This window comes from Anopheles coustani, chromosome 3 (assembly GCF_943734705.1).
Source record: "Anopheles coustani chromosome 3, idAnoCousDA_361_x.2, whole genome shotgun sequence".
Taxonomy (NCBI): domain Eukaryota; kingdom Metazoa; phylum Arthropoda; class Insecta; order Diptera; family Culicidae; genus Anopheles; species Anopheles coustani.
The window spans coordinates 69,192,617-69,206,967 of record NC_071288.1 but is presented as its reverse complement, the minus strand read 5'-3'; the positions used below and the strand labels follow the sequence as shown (position 1 = coordinate 69,206,967).

General features: G+C 41.1%; 1 protein-coding gene across 1 annotated transcript in view; it reads right to left on the bottom strand.

Moving 5' to 3' along the window:
• LOC131268411 (treacle protein) overlaps window positions 1–14,351 on the bottom strand; it is a 200,265-nt gene that overhangs the window by 110,439 nt on the left and 75,475 nt on the right. The window lies entirely within an intron of this gene.

Genomic DNA, 14,351 nt, shown 5'->3' with positions numbered 1-14,351 from the left:
ACCACTCGGATTGTCCTTCTCCCCCCCTCTCCCCATTACCCCTTGCCCCTCGCTCGCTAGAACCGTTGCGCGTACGGTACTACCGTTTCGGTCGAGGTCGGGGAGAAATTAAAAATAAACACCTGGACCCGGGAAGCTGCATGGACAGCTTGGGCCTGGACCCTTAGGTAGACTCCGTGACTCCGTGACTCTGTGGGCCTCGTCTGACAGGCATGCGTTGCAGATAGTCCGACAGACGGACAGACGGATATGTTGCTGCTGCCCCTTTGCTGCTGTGACTGTCACAATGGGTTACGGTAGGGCTGATGCGCTCAAAAGTGACACCGTGGAATGTGTTCCGTTTTTCTCCGTGTTTTTTTTTTGGTTTTGGAGACTAACACAGTTTTTTTTCAACCATGTTTTCTTTTACTTATCGATGCGGGCTAATGGGAAAGAGAGAGACGAGGGAATTCAGGGTCCGACGTCGACGTCTGTGACAGCAATTTGCCAAAGAGTGGCTCCCGCTGGCCCGATGCCAAAGCGCCAAACACATCCATGTCACCATCCAGCCCATCCACCCAATTGAACTCCCCTTTCTTTGGTCCACTTTTTGAAAGACCACACAAATTGGCCCACGCTACGCAGTGTGTCTTCTTCGGCATGGGGGGAGGGGTTTTGAACCGTTTTTAAAAACAACGAAGCAAGGACAAAAAAAAAACACAAAACCCATCTCAATCCGACCGAATATTAAGGCACCGACTTAGCTGCCGACGACTTTGGAGCACTTAGGCGGCTCCCGAACGATTTGCAGCGCGGCGCTGCCATCTGCAAATGCATTGCAACTGTCAACGAAGGGGACACAGTTGACAGGTGACAAAACAGAAACAAAACTTTAAAAAAAAATAAAAGAGAAATATGTAGAGCAAGAGCAATCAAGCGACTCAAGTGATTTTGGCGACACTGAATTGTGCAGAAAAGTGAAACCTTTTACGGCGGAAATAATTTCCTTCAAGAAGCTTCTGGAAGAGAAACTATTTATTGTCAACGCTATAAATGACGATTGAATGATTGAAAAAGGATATAAATTGGATGCATGATTTGTCGTCGTAAGAACCCATTCATATTTTGTCTGCAATAAATTAGAACACATTTATCAGTTTACAGATCAAAATTATTTCATGGTTTCACTTATGATTTTAATTTACAAAACAAATTTAAATATCGAGTTCTTTTAATTGCTCCCTTTTTATCATCCTAAGCGTGTTTCTAAATGGTTGTTTAATGGTTCTACTTATGATTTCATTTTAGAATTTTTTTAAAAATATTACTATTGTGTGGAAAAGCGAAACCTTTTGCGTCGGGAATAATTTCTTACAAGAAGTTTCTGGTAAGGAAACTATTTATTGTTTATGGAATAAATGACGATGAAATGATTGAAAAAGGTTTTACATTTAATGCGTAGTTTATCCTTATTTATGGTCCCAGGAAGCCATTTAAATATACTGCTATAAACCAGAAGAGATTTGTTAAAAATAAAGAATGTTTCTCAAAAATATTCAATGATTCTACTTATGATTTTACTGTGGATAACAAATTAAACAATTGGTTTTTAGAAACATTTATCGTGATGAAAAAGAAAGAAACATCTCTACCAGAAACAAGGTTTTGAGATAGTGATAGTTAGCGACATCAAATTAACCACCTTTGAATTCAAACTTTGGGAATTTTTAAGGAAAAATAAATTCACCAAACCTCTTGAAATGATTTGCTTTACTTTTTCGATTGAACAGTCAGGATTCCAAAACGATTTCGATTCCACAACCATACTACACGGGTCGTGGTAAGAAATCTCGCAGAATTGGATCCCATCCTTCATGGTCTCCCCGTTGCGATGATCGTAGCACACAACTGAAAGAGCAAATAAAACCGATTCACTCCCGCGATGGCCAAACAACGGCCAAAGGCTTGCTTTTATAGCTGATCCACAACAGCTGTTCGGAGGCCGTATCGGATCGATCCGTTTCACCGGTAGCATGGGAATCGGCTACCAACAAACGTGGATCTTCTCTCCCGGAGCCCCGGATCATGAGCCAATCATGAAAGCCATAAGTGGCCATAGTTGGCGGAGGCTTCAACTCATCCCGCGGGCCATTCTTCCCACTCTTAGCTCACATCACCTCAGTGGCAGCCAGATCGGTTGCTGATTTTTCACAGCTAAAATAAGTTTAACATTTTCATTAGTGGCTGAACCTGCTGCTGCCTCGCCGTTCTTTCCTGTTTTTCAACTTCACTTCGATCCAAATCCTATTTGTGGAAGGTCATCGACTTTGGCTCGAATTCTTTCATGAAAAACGCACCAAACACGAAGGAGTATGTTCAATGTCGGGAAAAAGTTCGTTCTTCACCATTAAAAATTCAATTTATGATTTATTTTAAATCTAGATCATGCAAAGCCACGAATTCAACCTTTGTAACATCAAATAAATCATGTTTCTTCCAAGCAATCATGCTCAACAAACGACGACAACAGTGATCAATTGCTGGATTTCAATTATAGGTGATATAATTTTCCGCTCAGCATCGCACACCACTTTTCTCGCTGCATTTGCCAACTACACCGGATGAAAACAAAAAAACAAAGAAGACATAAACCTTTCATCGGCCGCCGGAAGGACATTTTGCAGCACTATTACCGCAGCCAAGTGCCGGAGGAGGGAAGACGATGGCATTTTGATCACGCCTCTATGAAAAGGAAATCTTCACACCACCGTCATCGATCAATCAAACGCACGCTGATGGTGATGGAGATGATGATTGATGTTCAGGTTGAACACGGGCATGATTAGATGGCATGCAACTAGGTGTTATTCAATGTACGTAAACAGAGGACTAGGACGCAGGAAAACTTATAGTCACAATCAATGGTTCAACATTCAATTATTTACTCTGGAAAAAATAAAATTAGAAATTCCAACTATGTGCGATTTACCTTTCGAAAAAAAATAAATTGATTTATGGTTGGAATGACATTCGTAATGCAAATCCAAAATCTCTTTTAGTTGTATCATTCTGCCAAAACTATTCAACACGTCATTTTCATTCTATATCTTCGCTTTAAACCGGTTGAGTGAAATGCTTCATTTCTGAACGGTTCTTCTTATTTGGCACGTGACATCCAGACGTCGGACCAGTTTTATATTAAACATCTTTTACAATGTTGCGATGGACCAGGAAACTGCAACTAACGGTTGATCGGGGATAGGGGAGGGGGGGGGGGGGGGATTGCTTGCGGTTGGAAATTTTGACAACCGTAAAATCATTTGAAATAAGCCGCTCAAGCAACACGCCACACGTCCGAGATGCCGCCCGACGGACAACAACCGATTGGAAATTGGCATTTATATTTTAAACCGATCCGTCACAGGTTTAATCCACTTGTGGCTACAATGTTTCGAGTTTTAAAACATACCACGTCAATTATCTATGCAAATACAAAGTATCGTTGCCACAAATGTAAGAAAATTATTTTAAAAACCGATTGTAAAAATAAGTAAACGTTTTCTAGTAACAATGGGTTAAAATGATAAATAAAAATAGTAGTTATTAACTGCGTTGGGAAAGTGTTTCCATTATGTTTAGGATTTATAATTATGTGTTAAAAAATAATGTACTGATACTCATCTTCCTGGGAACATCCCGAGTGTATTGAACTGATCCAAGGTCAGCGTATATTTATCCCAATCCTTCTTCAGTTTTCACTGACTATCCAGAGCGTTCAAACCGAATGAAATTAATATAGCATTTTTTTTAGAATGAATGAACTAGCCATAACCGTCAGCAGCATTGATCCTTCACGGGCCGGAAGGTTTTTTCGGGAGTAGGAAATTCGATTTCACGAGCGATAAAAATACAGCCCGGTCATCGATAGTAGTCCCTTTTAATGGACAACAAAATTGATCGTTGGCAAAAACAACGTGACGTGCAACCAATCCTGATCCGACAATCTATATAAAGGCATTTGTGCAGTGAAAAAAAAAGAATACATTCAGCATGAAAACGTGGCGAATTTAAGACGGTCTTCTATTCTAAATAAAAAAAAAACTAAAAACAAGAATCATGTTGGACATCATCTGCCAGCTTTGTTCTTTCATCTTTCGGGTTTTTGTTTTCCTATTCAGCCATCCGCAAATATACACCACACGCCAGCTGTTGAGCCGCTGGTGACTTCAGTGCGTCCGCTTAGTCAGTCAAAAATTTGTGCTGTGTTCATAGCCGACATGAGAAGAAAAACAAAAAAAACCAAACCCAAACACGCTTGCACTAGAGCCCGACATGTCCACGGCGGGATAGGAGCTTTGAAATCGAATTGATCCTAAAAGCCGTCTCCAATTCACCTGCTGATGAGCGGCGCGGCCTGTAATTCTGCCCGAATTGACGGCACGCCATAAAACTACTGACATTAAAACGTCCGCATTTATCCGCTTTCAACGATCGATGCAGCTGATGGTTCGAATGATGGAACGAAACATGTTTATAAACTGTCGTGGATTTTGGGATATAATAAGAAGTAAACTAACAACAGAATGTTTGGAAAACGATGATTTTAGATTATTCGAATCAAGCATTAAAACCAATTCAAAAATGTTATATGTTCTTTATCTCCGTTAAACCATCAGAATTGAGATAAAATCGAACTAAATTTTCTATCAATTTTTTTAAAAATGCGTTTTTATATAACATATTTTCCAAACGTATACATGATACACAAGAAAATTAAAAGCATTAAACAAATGATTAAACCATCTCTGCTTGAAAAAGGAAGAACCGATTAACAAAAGCAAGAAGCGCAAGCTTATGTTTACGAAGGCAACAAGCTTCATGAGAGGCGAACGAAGATGTGGCAACATAAAAGTAATGATCTTGCAAGGTCGTTATGTTCCACAGGAAGATAAAACATTCTGCCTTGCCTTTCTTAACCGAATCCGAGTATTATTTTGAGATGCATTCGGCTGTTTTACTGTACTTTTTGCTATCTTTATACGAAACTCGATGAAACGCAAACCAAAGTACAATTTAAAACAGAAATAATGTGAGGAAAATCTACACTCTTTTCCTAATAAAAAATGATACTAAATAATATTGTTTACTGCACTTTTTATTAAAAAGACTAGAATATATAACGACCAACAAATAAGCGCAAAATGATCAACAAAGGTCAACGACGCTGCTTGATGCCAACTATTTCTAGCTGAACCAACCGCATGAACAATCATTCGCTTCGCCTCTCGCTATCTCTTTTACAATCATTTTTCACTTTTTTCATTCTATGCTTTTTGCCATAACATAGCGATTGTGTATCCGCGATGATCCGGTTTATGATGAAAGATATGAAAACAATACCGATCGGTTGAATAACAGAGCAGAAGGGTTCAAAGGGAACAATGTTTCTAAGGTTGGCTTGAATAAGAAGTGCTACCAAGCAGCATGTTTAACGAAGCGGGATTTGATTTTGAACTGACGAATGTGGAACAAATTGAGTTCCGAAGGGAATATTAAAAATGGTTGTTTCGATGGTAAAATTATTTCTGCTATCTTATTATCACTACAGATTCAGCAGAAAAAAAAGAAACAAAAATAACAACTTTTATTGTTATCATGATCTATTTAAGAAGAAGCCATGAGGAATGGCAAATTCATTTATCAGAACGACGGCAGTAAATAAAAGACATCAACAGTGGCAAAGGCGACGAACCGAAAACTCGTCGAACAGAATACGCTTGGCCGACGATTAGATGAAGCGAGAACAAAAAGTCTTCCATGTAATTCGCACAGCATGGGACCATTTCAAGAGGTCAAGGAGGTGGGTTAGAATCCGAAGCAATCTTTCTCGGCCGGCGAAGTAGTTTTGCGTACGTAACACTCTACAGACAAATTCCAGCTTGCTGCAACGTTTCTCAGTGAGTCTTGGTCGCGTTGTGAAAAGTGGGAGCATTGACCTATGGGCCCTTTTTGTTTCCTTGCGATAAGATCGTTAACATTGAATCAAACGGAACAAAAGAAGCCACAGTATGCATTAAATTTATTTAATTTCAAACATACATTGAGCTGATCGACGTCTTTTCTTATTTATTCTAGCAACATTCTACACAACCGTTTTGCTATCAAATAATTCCTTCCTGGTTCAACGGTGTCGTTATGTAACCGGTTACTCAACTCCAGCCCTATTTTTATTGACCTTTTTCCTCCATTGCTCTTGACATATCTATTGCCTTCCGCCAGAATCTCTCTTCTCTTCTTCGTCGCCACCGGGTCCCTCCAATGTTAGTAAGTAGCATCCGGTGCCAGACGCAACCTATGTTTAGGAATTTGCCAAGAGCAACGGCGATCGATCAATCTGCCCGGTTTGCCGGCTCCGTTAACCAACTCCACTAAGCCGCAACGAGGGAAAAAAACCTCCCTGCAGAATGTAGAGCAACCAGATCGCAAGCTCGTACTGGTCTCGCCGACAAATAGCGCGATATAGAGGGAAAGAAACCAAAACTACCACCAACACAACCGATTTCTCTGGTCGCGCATCGCCAAAGTGAGGAGTTCTAGAGTCACATCCGCACAGTTCTTTTGTGGCGTCGTCAAGATATGCTCCACACCTAGAGCCGCCTTGAGGGTATAGGGAAGGGGAGGAGGTGGCTGAGTAATTGTTAAACCGCAAGGTACGCGCCATCATTATCGGCACAAATCACCTGGAATTGTCTGTAATTCTTTAAACCGGTGGCAACATTGTTTCGACCACTAGACTAGAGGCAGGCCAATCTAGCGAGGTGAAAGAAATGAAGGTTCCAGGGACCAATTTCTGATTCAGTTCGCCATCGCCATTTGATTACCCGGTCCGCAAAACCAACTGACTGCTCGAGGGGGCCAATATGAGAAGTTGGGGTGAACGAATTCGGAGGTGATGGTTTGCAATTTCCGTCAAAAAACTATAATTTTGCAAGTTTAAGAAACGAGCTCGACTCGCCCAGACCGAGTAGGAAGAGAATATGTACCATTTTAAATGACAAATAAAACTTCTAATGTATGTATTTCAATTAGATAACGGTTGTTGCAGCTTGTTAAAAAACAAAAGATAAAATCGGATGAAAAACTCAGTGCAAATTAGTGAAGACAATAATAACTCTTTTTAAGGATTTGAATCAGAGTGAACATTCGTCACAAGGATTCGAATTTTTGAGGCACTCTTTTGTGATTTAATGAAAAACGTGTAAAATGAGTGATTAGTCGTCACAGAGATTTAAATCTTTGACAGGGATTCGAACCCCTAAAGAATGAATGAATGAATGAGTGAAAGAGTTGCTAGTCGTCGTAGATATTCGAATCCCTATTTGAGATCTGAATCCCAACTAGAGATTTGAATACCAAGAATGAGTAAACGAGTTACTAGACACCACAAACAGTCGAATCCCAAACAGTATGTGTATTCATTCACGTTCGTGTATAAAGTCTACTTTTGGGATTCGAATCCCTTTTTGAGATTCGCATCCGTATTTTAAATTTGAATCCCAGTTTGAGACTCTTTGTGGCGACTAGTAATTCTTTTACTCACTTTTTCTACTCTACTTTTTTTTTATTTTAATCTCTATTAAGACTAGTAACTCTTCTACTCACTCATTCACTCTTTTGGGATTCGAATCCCTTGAAGGTTTCAAATAAAAAAGTAGTAACACAAACTATTCGTTAGGATTTAAACCAATCATATCACGTCAAACAAGTGTCTCTGACTTCCTCAAACTAACTCACGTTACAAGATAAAATAATAATTGCAAGACAAACTTTAATTAAATACTTCTGAAAGTTTTCAAGAAAATAGTCTGTGATAAAGAAGTAAATTTTTCAACTGCTTAAAATTTAAATAATTTAAAAATTCACTTTCGCTGGGTCCAAACAATATTCACATATTGAAATTATCGATGCTAAATGAATTTCGCACCTTTCTACTCCGGTGGCAATCAGATGATTCAGTTCATCTCACTCGACCTGAACACAAGTGCCAAATAATGTCCCGCCTAATTTGATGCTCTATTACTCGCTTGCTCTCTCATGTTTTAATGTCAGTTGCTGACGATAATCAAAGCATAGGAGTGTGACGTCCAGCTGGCCAATCCCTGGCGAGAAAGTTGGAAATAGTACACCAGTTACACCAAGTTATTGTGTATCATAATGCATTACGCTCACTGGCAGGTTTCTTTCACCTCCAAAGCCATACGAGGATCGCAGCTGGGTGTCCTAATTGAGCTAAATTTTCGTCAATGTTCATTCCGCGGGCAGCAATTACCATTTTGCCTCCGATGGCTTTGTGGTTTTGAGGAGCGCAAAGCCGACCACACTATCTGTAGGTTGGTATATAAAAATAAAGCACCTAAAACCGGCTCGGTCCCGCAATCGTCGAGATGTCGCGGATTCGGTGCGCATTTGGCGTGTTGGAAAGTAAATCATAAAAGTGAGCTTTCACTGCCGAAACAGCTTCGGTCGGTGATCGAGTTTAGCCAATTGTTCACCATTGCCCGAAGGGTTGACTTTTGCCACCAGGCTTCCCAAATGGTTTCCCCCTTCGGACACACACAGGCTCCAACTGATGATTACCGTGGCCAAGAGCAGAACGTTGCCATGAAACACTGCTCCTAACGGTAGTTCGAAGCATCGTTCACTGCGTCCGGGGCAAAAATTCGATTCAAATTATCAATATTCGCCTTTCGTCATAAACATATTTTCCTAAATGAACCGTAGAATCGGTTGTGCCGGTTCGCGCCGGTTGCCGACAGTGTGTGTGTGTGTGTGTGTTTCTTCACTTTATCCTTTTTTTTCCTCTTCGACAAGCAAGCGGTGAAAATTATTTTCCCTCCACTAAGTATGGACCCCGTTGTACTGTTGCTGGGGTCCACGTATCTCGCGGCAGCCCTTTTCCAACGCTGTTTGGCGTCCGAGGTTTGGTCTGGTTTTACTGACAGCCCCCTCCACGCCCCCCGCTTTTTTTTCGAGCGCTTCTTTCGGTAGCCGGTGACCGGTGAAAAGGGTGGCGAGGTGGGGTGTACCGCATGGAACTGGGCAGCGAAACTGGGCTCGAAACAATTTTGAGCAATTACCTTCTAATGATTCCATCATTTGTGTAAATTTGCTACAGTTTTCAACTTTTCACTCCGCGCTCGGTCTCCTTCGGCGGTCGGTTGGAAAGTTCTATTTCGTTTTTTCCCTCCTTCATTCCCCCCTCCTACCCCCCCGTTAAGGCGTTTAAAGAACACGTGAACTCGACTGTCTTCGCGTTCGCTCATCGCTAAACACCAGAACGCGACTACCGTTGGCAGATTTGCCTTCAAATTGCGCCCCATTCCGTGCATTTTCGAGGGGCAGCATCCCAAGTTCATGGTACTTCGTTTGCATGACTTCGCGCAAACGTTGCTCCAGCGTGATGTTTGTGTTGTGATGTGGTTTGTTTTTTTTTTCTTCCTTCTTGATCCACCCCGATGATCAATTGATTTCAATTTCACCGACCCGGACGATCATGAAGATGATTAGAATAACGGTACACGTCTTTGGCGTTTGCACACAAGAACATGTCCGCATGGCTGTATGCTTTGGCTTCGGGGACCCGGTTATGGTGCATTTTACACGCGCGTCATTATCATAAAGCGCTTTCGGTACGCATTTTCTCCCGATGACCAGATGGGTGCAGGATCTGTGAAGGCCATCCGGGAAGGTCCCTCCCGGTTCGATTGACGCTCGGCTGGCCAAACGGTATCGAAACCGATGGACAGAACTGGGTCAGTAGTGAACAACAAATAATCGTCAGGCGTAAAAATACGGCAGGCCGTGCCACGAAGAAATGCGTTGAAAAATGCCATCAAAAGAAATGTGGACGGTTCGTTCGTTTCTGTTCCCATTTGTCCCTCGCACAATGCCAGTTAATTACAAACACAGTTAAGGAGACGCCGAAAATGCTTGAAAATATTTTCATATCTATCAACTTGAAGTGATGGAATTGAGAGTCAGAATCACATCAATTCCTTTCAATAGCAGGTTTAATAATTCACTAAAAGTTTAAGTACGAACCAAACTTTGCTGTAAAATTTCTACCGGTATTCAAACTGAAGAATTAACACGTTGACTGCATTGGCTATGATTTTTGATAACCTGCTGGCATTAGTTCTAAAATGTTGCAGCTCTATAAATAAATGAAAATACAACATAAAACCTATAGGAATAAAAACAAGTCATTCTTAGGGAAGCTAAGTTTTTGTTTGACCTTCGAAAAACCGTCGGTTTAATACATATTATAAACAAATTTTGATTAAACAAAATTTACGAAAAAGTGTGTCAAAAACAGCCAACGTGTGAAGGTGCTATTAAGACAGCATAAATAATTTATTAATTTAAGAAAACCCACCAGCAAAGGGCAAGGCTCATTTTAAACCAAACCATACATTGAAAATGCAATGTACTTGTCAGCTCAATGAACCATTCTATAATCCCGTGAAAGGTCAAACACCCGACGTAAAAGCAAAACAAAAAGAAAAAGGTTCCGAACATTTTCGAAATAAGAAAGAAAATTAAAAGTATACTGCTACCAAATAACATCCCTGGTGTAGAAATTCGTAAAGACGGAGAATAAAATAACAACTGCAAAAGTTCGCTCTTGATACGCAAAAAACAAAAAGACATTTCAAATTGAAGTGCGAAGGCGCATGTTTTCATAAATTATCAACGCCCGCACCATTCCTACGTGGAATACGTAACTGAGCCCGTATTTGTTCGTAAAAGAATGGAAAACGAAACAAGACCATACTAAATAAACGAACAGAAAAAAAGATCTGTACAACACAACAGCCCAAACCAAGAAGCGTCTGTCAGTGCCGTAATAGGAAATGTGGGGTTGTATGTTATTTTTTAATTTATTTTTCGAAACTCCTCCAGGCGGGAAACATTTGCTTACGCCGGTTTTGTACAAGGCAGACAGTATCTCCAGCGGTCTGTAAAAGCACGAACGACAATTGTTTATTCATACAGACTGGTTTTAAAAGTTCACAGAAGCTGCTTGTGGCTCTATGTTTCATGCTTGGTTTTTTTTAATGTTCACACGCCATAAAGGATTACTCCACGAGCAATGTAGGCTCAATGTATTGCGATTTATGCAAAAGCCGGTTGTATTATTCTTTACTCTCTTGATTTGTTTGTTTCATGGTTTTAAAAAAATGTTTGAAAATATATTTTTCAATTGCGGTAAATCATTGTTTTGTTCTAAACTTTCTCATTTAGCTTCGATAAATTCAACATAAATGCAATGGAAACTATATGGGAAAAATTTTGTTGTTCACTACATTTTCAAGTTGAACTCTGGTGATCCTTGACGTACCTTTTTAGATCTTTCGCTAACGCACTCCCCCGCTTTTACCGCTCGTAAAAGCGTCTAAGGAATTTTATTGGGACAGGTCGTGTCGACCGCGCGGGAACAGCATGGCTGATGGCGATGGAAGGACGCAAAATAAGCTCCAATCACACCGTATCCAGGACGGGGGGCGCTGCGATCGTTTGCGGTGGAGTTACTTCTAAACTTCACTTTGTGTGCAGTGTATAAATCACCCACTATTCACCACTCTTTTTCCCAACCGCACAATAGAAGCAGGAGACGAACCTGAACGATCACTTGATATTTTAGTCGGACTTTCATAACCAACACCCTCGCGACACCATGCACTTATTATTGCACCTCAGAACAAGTAATAACTGTTAACTTTTATTTAATGTTTGTTATTGTAATCACCGAGAACACTTTGTGAGATTATTTTCAGAATCAAGGTTTTTTAAAAATATTTTTCCCAGCTTTTGTTTACCAAAGCTTTTGCTAACGAACTAAACAGTTGCGGCACTAAATTGATCCACTTGTATCACCATTATACATTTTTATATATTTTTATATTATTTTAAAACGTGTAGCAAAATATTCTTAGGCACCATAATAATTGGAAAACTGAACTTTCCAAGTAAATAATTCATGCAAGAAAGGAACTCGCCAACCAAAACGACGCAAGAGGCGTAAACGGCTCTAAAGCTCAACAGCACCGCGCAGCATTCTGATGAACACTGAATGACCTCAGCAGAAGTGAGCTACATTAAAACCGAGTCAATAATAAAAGTTTGCCCGTTTTTCTCCTCCATCGATTCCGCTCCCACCCGGGGCCCCCTTTGCACCCCCCCGGGATCAAGCGATGGCCGCATGGTTTCCTTTCCCTTTGGGGCCTCCTTTGGTTGCATCCTTTTCTCCCGTGTGTCCGCGCCGTTTTTTTGCGTTTTCCCTGGCAAGTCCCCCCATTGCCCCCCTTCCGACGATTGTTGCTTGCTGCTGCTTTAATGGCGAGCGATCTTCCGTTTTTCCCTTCCCATCTCCCATGTGGTTGTGTTTCCTTCGCTTTCTTGCTTTGTTCCTACGTGGATCTTATTTTTCCCTCCCTTTTTCTTCCCGTCCGCCGTTCGGCGGGATGATGTTTCCTTGCGTTGTTTACTCTCTTTCTCTCTCGCGCGCGCCGCGATCTCTGCATCGCGGCTGGATGCTCTGGAGCTTCTCGCCAATTCTTTGCAGCATTCTGCCGCGTGCAGCTGCTTTCCGCTGGTGAATCAATCGACGGCGGGAGGAAACGCAGGGCGGTGGAACAAACCGAAACCTCCCCGAGCGCTCATCTTCCGGCGAATGGCCGTTCTCTAGCGCTTTCGATGGTTTTATGGCGCTCTCGGCCGGACCCTTTTGCGACGCTTTTACGATCGCTATCCGCATGCAAAGGGTTTAAAGAAATAAATGTGCCCGAACGGCTTAACTTTCCTTAATTTCCATATGCAGTTCGTGAGTGAGGATCGACTGATTTCTGGTACGGTTGAAGAGCATAAATAAAACTTTATATGTCTCCCAAGCTGATGGGATATTTTCCACCAACAAACTAAAAAGTTTGAAGGATGAAGGAAAAAATTAAATAGGTTTCAGCTGAGAAACTGGAAACTAGAAGTACCTGACTCATGAAGTACGGTCCACCGTAAACCGCGCCCAAGAGTTCGTGCCTTCGATTCCGTTATTAATAGATCAGTTGCGCGGAGGCTATAAATATTTGGTGCCTCGCCATTAAAAACTGCAGCGCTTTTTCCTTCGTCCGCGGGCTAAAATTATTAAGTCGCAATCTTTCATCGACCACAGAACGGAGCCCGTTTTCTTCGGGCTCTCGCGCATAAGGCTCCGGAGACGCCCGCCTGCCTTCTAGCGATCCATTAACGTCGAAATAACGCTTTCGTGGTAACTTATGTGCTGACCTTGCGGTGGACGAACCCACCCGCCCGCCCGCCCGCAAACCCCCCTCCGCACCGTGCGAATCTTCCGACAGACGCCGACATGTTGCACAATCCTGCAATTGCAATTCGATGCGTACAGAAACATCATAAATAAAACGCATCTGCTCGTCCTCCTCCTCCTCCTCCTGCCGATCTGGCCGGAGAGCCCTGGCGGGTGGCTGCATTTCGTAATCGGGCCGTATACAGAAGAGAGCCGTTGCTGCACTAGGCTCCACGATTTTCCTCGATGTTTTTTTTTACTGCTTTTCCTCTTCCTTCCTCACTAGTTTGTATTCGATCGTCGCGGCCCATCTCGGCTCTCCGGCGTATTTATTACTCGCCAACCAATGCACTGAGAGGCGAACAATCGGTCATCGGAAGGACTAGAGGAACGCATTCAGATGCGCACAGTGGTCGAATTGTCACAGTTGATTGAAAATTTGAAATAGACGTTCGTTGCTTCAAATGTATCTTCAGAAAAAAAATGTAATAAAACGAACTATAAGAAAGTCAAATAATTTAAAATTTTTATCCTTCTCATGATCAAAGGAAATACGTAAGCTTAATGTTTGTCGATTTCCACTCATATTTCCGTAAAACGTTTGTATATTTAATTTAACAAATCAGTGTTCATATAGAATCCAAATAAAAGGTTTCTTAAAGTAAAAGTATTAAATGAAGTATTAAAAATTTAAATGCTGAATTTCATTAAGCTTTAACACGTTGACTGCTGATGATTACTTCTAAAAACTGTTTGTCCCATAAATAAACGAAAATGTAACTTAAAAATTACAGTAATATTTAAAATCAATTCTTTGGGAAGCTAAGTTTTTGTTTAGCCTTCAAAAACCCTCGGCTAGATGAATGTTATAAAACGTTCACTGCCAAGCGTTTTGCGCAAATTTTTTTAGTACATTTTTTTTAAATAAAATTTGTTTATAATATTTATTAAAACCGACGGTTTTTGAAGACCCAGCAAAAACTTAGCTTCTCAAAGGACTTGTTTTTAATAT